At 37.6% G+C, this 9,189-nt stretch overlaps 1 long non-coding RNA gene across 1 annotated transcript; it reads right to left on the minus strand.

The window, feature by feature from the left end:
• Positions 1 to 1,585: 1,585 nt before the first annotated feature.
• LOC120095875 (uncharacterized) lies at positions 1,586 to 8,362 on the minus strand. The gene is made up of 3 exons (XR_005491768.2): positions 8,168 to 8,362; positions 2,573 to 2,810; positions 1,586 to 1,797 (listed from the first exon to the last, which is right to left on the minus strand). It is a non-coding gene; the product is annotated as an uncharacterized LOC120095875 (long non-coding RNA).
• Between the last annotated feature and the right edge of the window lie 827 nt (positions 8,363 to 9,189).

A 9,189-nucleotide genomic window follows, 5' to 3' on the forward strand; every position in this document is an offset into this window, starting at 1 on the left:
TTCGCCAAGAATGTGAGGTTCTGTATGGGAAACGCTTGCTGTGTCTATATCCTGAAAAGTAGGCTTGCTACAAGCTTGTCTGGCGCCAACTTTGACAGAAATCCAAGTGCTACCTAAAGCATCTATATATTGGAAAAAGTCACATGAAATACTTTAACAATTGGAAGAATTTTTCTCCAAATGAATGAAATCATGGCTGGTGCAAGAAATCTAGTCAGATTTATGGAACTAGTGATGTCATAAACCTTAAAATTTATCACATTAATTTACTGAATTAGCCACACTTCTTACAGGATTCTAAATATTAGTATTATATCTACCAATAAGTAGGGCCATCATCCCTCATGAAAGAAGTCTCTTTGTATAGAAAATGGAGACCATTACAGAAAAGAAAAACTGGACACAAAGTGCTTTGTGTAAAACCCAGCACCTGTGAGTACATGTACATTATAGCAAAAATCTCTATAGCTCAGGGAACATTGTAGAAGAGGGATTACAAAGACTTTAAGAGCCACCATACTTGAAAGTCTGTTTTCAAATTTCCTGTGAGAAAAATGGGTGCAAAAACACAATGTTAGCAATATCAATGCACTAGTAAAACAGTGGAAAAAATTTATGTGTTAAAAGTTATAGGCATCTAAAGATGACCGTCAGAAGGTTAATTTTTACAGAAACGACCTGCATATGGATTGTCTAATACACACTGTACAGCATGGAAACTAAATCATAAACACAAGAAAATAGACTCAAGTTGTATCCATATTTTTAGGATACAAATATACATAAATAAACACATATATAAAACAATATTGATGAGTTTGAGATTGCAGTGACTGAAGGGAGAAAAGTCAGCCTATAGTGCTATAATTCAATTTTTAATAATGCATAGGTGGAATACCTGTGTGGGGGGAAGGGGAGGAAATGGGGGCTTATGGACAGGAAACCAAGAGGAGGAATAACCTTTGAAATGTAAGTAAAGAAATATATCGTATAAGGATGAATATATGTGTGTATGAGTGCGCGCGTGTGTGTAAAGCATGTTTATTTACATTTGAAAAGAGCATCCAGTATTGGTCTTTCTTAGTTTCTTTCTTTCTTTCTTTTTTTTTTTTGGCAAAAGGTCTCTTTTGATCATTGCTGAACAACATGTCAGGAATATCTGGCCAATAAGCTTCTGTTAACTACTGTCTCCAAGTCCCACCTCCATCCAGGTAGAAGCTTCTGGTCTAGAGATGCTTGTGCAACAATACTCAGTTTTGTTTGTGTTCTAAAGTATGTTACGATGACTCAAATTCATGTCACAAAGCCTGTATCTCAGTTGCTTAAGAACTGATCTTTTCAGGTCATTTTGTATAATCTAACAACCGTGATCCATCTCTAACTTCATCATGTGTGATGATTACGTTTGATTGGTAATGGAATTTTATTTAGAACTTTGTATGGCACAGAATCCTGGGCACAATTCTGAGGGATTATTTAATGTCATTAGTTTTGGCTGCACTTTAGAAACTGAGGTGGGAAAGCAAGTAGTATAACTGGGCTGTAGAGGCAGAGACAGAAAAATGTCACTTTCCAGACTATGGAGAATCATGATCAAGGCACATTGGAGTGTAAGCAATAACACTTTTATTTATTATAACATTTATTATGATAGCATATGAATGCTGAAGCAGGATGTTGTAATAATTGTTCTGCTATGATTAAGTGGAAGGTAGAAGGGAACATTAAAATAGAATGACCTTATAATGTCTTCAGTCATCTTCTACCACTTATATGTGGTAGTTGTTCTGTTCTGTCCTGTTAAATGAACCATAAAATGTCATTGTTAGACAAACATTCTCAGATGATAGATTCACTTCACTTCAGATAAGAGTAATATTTCGGTATATTTTCTTAACTCTATACAAATAATTACTTGCGTTATCAATGTATAGGAATTTGAGTGGTACTACCATATTAATCAGGTGCATTTTAGCCTCTTTATCTTTCTTCATGTAGGTTTTGTAGTGGATCCTGTGCAATTTAATATTTATGCCAACGCTAAGCATTTGGCAAGATTGTCTCTCATAGGAAATTAAACAAACATTATTATTTTTGCATTAAAATCAAAAAGCATGTTGACAGTGGTACAGGACTTAAACAGGCAGAATCTCTAATGGATGTATAAATTAAAACATCGTTTCTAAATGATCTTATCAAAAATAATAATTTCACATGCATGAATCCTCTATGACTTAAAGACCATAGGAAGAACGGCAATATTGTGGGATTCTTACAGAGGCTGAATAAAGAGTCTGTCATACTTACATGTGGTATATATAGTACCTAAGTATTTGTGTGTGTGTGTGTGTCTGTTTGTGTGTATACATATAAATTATATATACATATATATTGGTTTGTATATACATATGCATAAATTTAAGTATAATTTAATTAAAGTGTTGGTTAAAAAGTTTTCCCATACTCTAATATCATTTTGTGCCCAAAACTGATCTCATATTTACAAATTTATGAAATAAGTGAATGATGTCATCCTTCCATTCATTTGATGACTAAATAAATCTTGGCTCACCTGTAGGACCTTCCTCCTGCAGAGCAATGGATGAAATTTTTAATTTTTCACCATTATCGCATGTTTTCTTGTTGTGGCCAGCTAGGAATTCTTTCATAATAGGTGATTTGCCAGAAGATTTTATTGAATCTTCACAAGTCTTTAAATCCTCAGATCTTCTGTCAATACATTTATAAAATATATTATCATTTCCAAATATTTGATGATAGTTGTCGATCATGATTTGTATAATGGACATCTGTAACAACACAAGGCAAGATTGTCATTTCACATGGTTTACAAAATTGAAATTTAAAAATGAAACCCAAAACTATGAGGAAAATAACAGTTGCCACAGACAGGAATGCATGATATGAAGTTTCTGAAATGGAGACTCTAAGTTCTCTGCATTTTACCAAAACTTGTCAAAATTTAAGGCATACTGCAAAGAATAGAAGAACTACTAAACCAAAGCAACATTTCAAACCTGATGTGCTGCAAAACACTGTGAGTTAATCTAATTAATGACTGTTGTTCATTGACATTTTTAGGGGGTAGGAGGTTGGGGGTTTCTGTTGGGAAGTTTTGAACGGGATGCCATTCTAGTTCCAGGCATGGCAATACCCTCTTTGTGACGACTTTCTGGTGGCTTAAGTCCCTTGGCCCTCCTGATAGAAGTATACCATTGCCTATAATTTGGAATTATAAAATACAGGTGCCCATTTTCAATGTACTTTCTCTGCTACATTTTTGCTTCCCAAGACAAGAGACATCAGGTTTCAGCTTGCTGTTTGTTTTTTTTTTTTTTCCCTTTCTGCAGACATGCTCCTCTGTCATGACATTGAAGTGCTATACTCTATCAGCATTTCTAAGTCCCAAAGAACCATTACTTGAATGAGTTTCCCTGGTCATATTGTTTTCTTTTTTATTGATTATTTTATTTATTTATATTTCAAACATTATCCCCCTTCATAGTTCACCTCCACAAACCCTGTATCTCCTCCCCCTGCCGCTATTACAGTGCTCCCTCCCTCACCTATACACTCTGGCCGCAACACCCTAGCATTCCCTAACCCTGGGTCATCAAGCATCCTTAGGACTAAGCAGCTGCCCACCTAGTGACGCCAAATAAGGCCATCCTCTGCTACATATTCAGCTGGAGCCACAGGTTCCCCCATGTGCAATCTTTGTTTAGTGTTTTAGATCCTGATGTTTATTAAGGCAAAACAAATATGCCTGAGAAAAGAAGTTGGTGAGAAAAGGGAGTTTAATGGGGAAAATGCCTCCATCAGATTGACCTAATGTATAGAGAAGTCTAAGGGATATTGTCCTGATTAACCTTGGAATTTGTAGGGCCCAGATCTCCAGGATGGTGCCACCCTTGAGCTATTAGTCAGAAAATGAAAGGTATGAGGTACAAGGCAAGAGGCAGAACTCCTACTCAGCTTGTACTTCAGTTCTTGAATCCAGGTTCCTGCCCTGCTTCAGTTTAGGCCCTGATATTTCTCAGGAGTTAACTGGTAACTCCAAGTATATCATGGAGTGCAACCTGTCTTCCATAAGTTGCTTTTTATCAGTGTTTTGTCATAGCAATCATAGAAAATTATAACACTTCCTAAATCGAGCAACACTGATAAGTTACTTTTCTTCTGAGATGATGGCTTAGGTTAAGTCAACTCTACTCATCACATATTTCTTACCAGCATGCAGCTAAGTTTATGTTTGAGCAGTCCTGCACAAGATAGTCATATTTTATATGCAGATTGCAGAATAGTTTTGCTTGTTTGTTTTCATGCTTGACCATACAAAAGAATATATTAGAAAAGAACTGCCCTCCTGAGAGACACAGCCAGAATACAGCAAATACATATGCGAATGCCAGCAGCAAACCACTGAACTGAGAACAGGACCCCCGTTGAAGGAATCAGAGAAAGAACTGGAAGAGCTTGAAGGGGCTCGAGACCCCTTATGAACAACAATGCCAAGCAACCAGAGCTTCCAGGGACTAAGCCACTACCTAAAGACTATACATGGACTGACCCTGGACTCTGACCTCATAGGTAGCAATGAATATCCTAGTAAGATCACCAGTGGAAGGGGAAGCCCTGGGTCCTGCTAAGACTGAACCCCCAGTGAACGTGATTGTTGGGGGGAGGGTGGCAATGGGGGAGGGTGGGGAGGGGAAACACCCATAAAGAAGGGGAGGGGAGGGGTTAGAGGGATGTTGGCCTGTAAACCGGGAAAGGGAATAACACTCGAAATGTAAATAAGAAATACTCAAGTTAATAAAAAAAAAGAACTGCCCATAAGAGAAGAATCATTAATAGTTATTAAGAGTGAAAAATGAATTTTGTTGCTTCATTTGGACATGCACTTTGATTCAGGCTTGGATTTTAGGTTTCCAGGAGCTTGGTAATAAGAAATTACCTATAAAAGGTAGGTTTCTAGTCCAAGCCAAGTTGAGTCCTGGGTGAGAATACTATTCATGTGTGTGACATCACTAATTCGTCCTTCCTGTGGACTTAATCCCTGGAAACTACTAGTTAAAATGTACCCTGCTTTCTTTCATTTTCTACTTTTTTGTTGCCTTTTATCCTTTTCAAAATATATGTCTGTTTTTGAATCTCTTTAAATTTATCATCATGCTCACAAGTAACTCTCATTTTATTTTTCAATCCTTCCAACTATCTCTTGATAACAATCCCCCCTCGCAAAACTTCAAAAATTAAAATTAAATAAAGTTTTAAAGTTAAATTAAAAATCAAACAAAAAATTAAAATCCTTTTAAAAAATGTAGTCTGTGAGATGTGGTGTGCTATACTATGTCACAAATTATACCTTTTGTCCAAAAAAGTTTACTTGCAAATGTACATTGAAATAAGTCACTGGCCTGCTTCAAGCCCTCTGGATTTTGCTACACCATCAATACCGGAGCCTCCCAGACATGCCTCTCCTTCTATATCTTGGTATCTTGCTGTAGCCTTTAAATCATTGTGATCCTTCAGCTTTGAATCTGCAGGACCTCCCCCTTGATATGCTCCAGCAGCAGGATCTAGGCCCCCTACATATATGTAGCAGATGTGCAGCTTGATCTTAGGTATGTACCCTAAGTATTAGTGTGCGGTCTAGCTCTGACTCTGTTGTCTACCACTTGATTGCTTTCTTTTAGCTGGGCTGCTTTGTCTAGCTTCAGTGGGAGGAGATGCACTTATTCCTGTTGTGAACTGATGTATGAGAGTGAGTTGGTGTTCGTGGAAGTTCTACACTACTAAGATGAAGGAAAATGGAGTGGAGAAGGGGTCGTGAAGATGGGACTTGGAGGAAGGGACTGTAATCAGGATATAGAGTAAATAAATTGGTGAATAAATATTTTTTTCTTTATTAACTTGAGTATTTCTTATTTACGTTTCGATAGTTATTCCCTTTCCCGGTTTCTGGGCCAACATCTCCCTATCCCCTCCCCTCCCCTTCTATATAGGTGTTCCCCTCCCCACCCTCCCCCATTGCCACCCTCCCCCCAACAATCACGTTCACTGGGGATTCAGTCTTGGCAGGACCCAGGGCTTCCCCTTCCACTGGTGCTCTTACTAGGATATTCATTGCTACCTATGAGGTCAGAGTCCAGGGTTAGTCCATGTATAATCTTTGGGTAGTGGCTTAGTCCTGGGAAGCTCTGGTTGGTTGGCATTGTTGTTCATATGGGGTCTCGAGCCCTTTCAAGCTCTTCCAGTCCTTTCTCTGATTCCTTCAATGGGAGTCCCCTTCTCAGTTCAGTGGTTTGCTGCTGGCATTCGCATATGTATTTGCTGTATTCTGGCTGTGTCTCTCAGGAGAGATCTACATCCGGCTCCTGTCGGCCTGCACTTCTTTGCTCCATCCATCTTGTCTAATTGGGTGGCTGTATATGTATGGGCCACATGTGGGGCAGGCTATGAATGAGTGTTCCTTCAGTCTCTGTTTTAATCTTTGCCTCTCTCTTCCCTGCCAAGGATATTCTTGCTCCCCTTTTAAAGAAGGAGTGAAGCATTCGCATTTTGATCATCCATCTTGAGTTTCATTTGTTCTAGGCATCTAGGGTAATTCAAGCATTTGGGCTAATAGCCACTTATCAATGAGTGCATACCATGTGTGTTTTTCTGTGATTGGGTTACCTCACACAGGATGATATTTTCCAGTTCCCTCCATTTGCCTATGAATTTCATAAAGTCATTGTTTTTGATAGCTGAGTAATATTCCATTGTGTAGATGTACATTATCTGTATCCATTCCTCTGTTGAAGGGCATCTGGGTTCTTTCCAGCTTCTGGCTATTATAAACAAGGCTGCTATGAACATAGTGGAGCACATGTCTTTTTTATATGTGGGGCATCTTTTGGGTATATGCCCAAGAGAGATATAGCTGGGTCCTCAGGTAGTTCAATGTCCAATTTTCTGAGGAACCTCCAGACTGATTTCCAGAATGGTTGTACCAGTCTGCAATCCCACAAACAATGGAGGAGTGTTCCTCTTTCTCCGCATCCTCGCCAGCATTTGTTGTCACCTGAGTTTTTGATTTTAGCCATTCTCACTGGTGTGAGGTGAAATCTCAGGGATGTTTTGATTTGCATTTCTCTTAGGAGTAAAAATGTTGAACATTTCTTTAGGTGTTTCTCAGCCATTCGGCATCCCTCAGCTGTGAATTCTTTGTTTAGCTCTGAACCCCATTTTTTAATAGGGTTATTTGTCTCCCTGCAGTCTAACTTCTTGAGTTCTTTGTATATTTTGGATATAAGCTCTCTATCTGTTGTAGGATTGGTAAAGATCTTTTCCCAATCTGTTGTTGTCATTTTGTCCTAACCACAGTGTCCTTTGCCTTACAGAAGCTTTGCAGTTTTATGAGATCCCATTTGTCGATTCTTGATCTTAGAGCATAAGTCATTGTTGTTTTGTTCAGGAAATTTTCTCCAGTGCCCATGTGTTCAAGATGCTTCCCCACTTTTTCTTCTATTAGTTTGAGTGTGTCTGGTTTGATGTGGAGGTCCTTGAGACCTAAGGAACTTAAAACTGCACTTGAATACATCAGTGGTAAAGTAATTGAAAGTATACAAAATAATATACACGAATTTGTCACCTACATACACACACACACACACGAATATGCACACACACATATGAGATACATATATATATGAAATGTACTTTTATATGACCATTAATTCACTTGATGTGAATATTTAATAATATAATAGTCTAATTACTGTGAAACACAACTATTATATACTCCAAAAAGAGGGCTGGAATGAAAAAAAAAAACAAGCAAATCCTGGGTAATCAGGATTTTATTAAACTTCACTCTAGTCTTCTTTGACTACCATTATATGTGAAGTATACTCTTGGTCAAAATCAATATCTATGAAGAAGGAACAAAAGAAAGACTGAAATGATTCACTTATTTTAAACTACATTAATCATCTTTCTTTCCAAATCTTCCTGAAACAGATCTATATATATTCCACTCCACTCCAGAAGAATGGAATCCTAGGGTTTCCTTTTACAGAAATGATCTTTCCAAAGTGTTCCTACTTCCTGCATTACAATAAGAATTTTGTTCCCAAAGGCAAAAGTCAGATCCCCTTACCTTTCTTGATACATCACTCCCAAACCATGCATCCTTTGTAGTCTGATCCCACAAAACATAAGGAGCTATCCGGATAGATAACCTGTTAGTGTCTAAATTATTCGTGGATGAGTCTCTTATTATTACTAATACCAAATGAGATGCTTTAGAAGGATAAAGTTTGCCTGAGGAATCTTCAGTAGACGTCTAAACGAAGAAAAGGTATAATTTTATTTTAAACCATCTGAAAACTAATGTTAGTTACAAAACTAAGTATGAAGAAACAGGGCAAATGTTTTGTAGACCAACTCATAGTATAACCAGAATTCAAAAGACGTATAATATACAGGTAGAGTACTACAAAAAATATTTTCTGCGAATCATTTTACTGTATAAAACATGGGAACATTTTAAAAGTATGAATGAATTTCTATGTAATAGATATTTGACTGCTACCTACAGAAGCCAGAGGAAGGTGTCAGGATATTGGTATTAGAATGAATGGAATTGTTGCAGACCATGTGTGTTCTGTGTATGAAAACATCTAGTGTTATTAAACATCAATCCATCTTCCCAAGCACCATGGAGTGGAGACACATTTAATATCTAATGTAGTATAAATCCATGTAACATTCTTGTGACACTCTAGAACGTAAGGAGCAGAAAGCACTCTAGTGACCCTACACGATGCGATTATAAAAGGTTTGGTACAACAAGACAGAGATCCATGGCGCCTGGATAGCAAGTGGAGCTCAATGCTCCTGTTACACACAAAATCATTCTCTGGAGTATTGCACAGAAAAAAGATTCAAAGAAGTCAAAGCTATACCTGACCTAGACTGTTCGAGGTAGTTAAATTTGAGAAAGAAGTATTCAGTAATAGCTTCATGTTCTAATCAATGACATATATTTAGCATGTGGTATATTCACAGTAACATGGTAATAATACTAGGATGAAAATAATCCACAGGTATTATACACACCTCTTTCTTTTAATTTGTTTCACACAGGAACTAAACCAATACTCTAGGTTGACCTGCACA

Source organism: Rattus norvegicus, chromosome 12, assembly GCF_036323735.1.
Source record: "Rattus norvegicus strain BN/NHsdMcwi chromosome 12, GRCr8, whole genome shotgun sequence".
In the NCBI taxonomy this organism is placed as follows: Eukaryota; Metazoa; Chordata; class Mammalia; order Rodentia; family Muridae; genus Rattus; species Rattus norvegicus.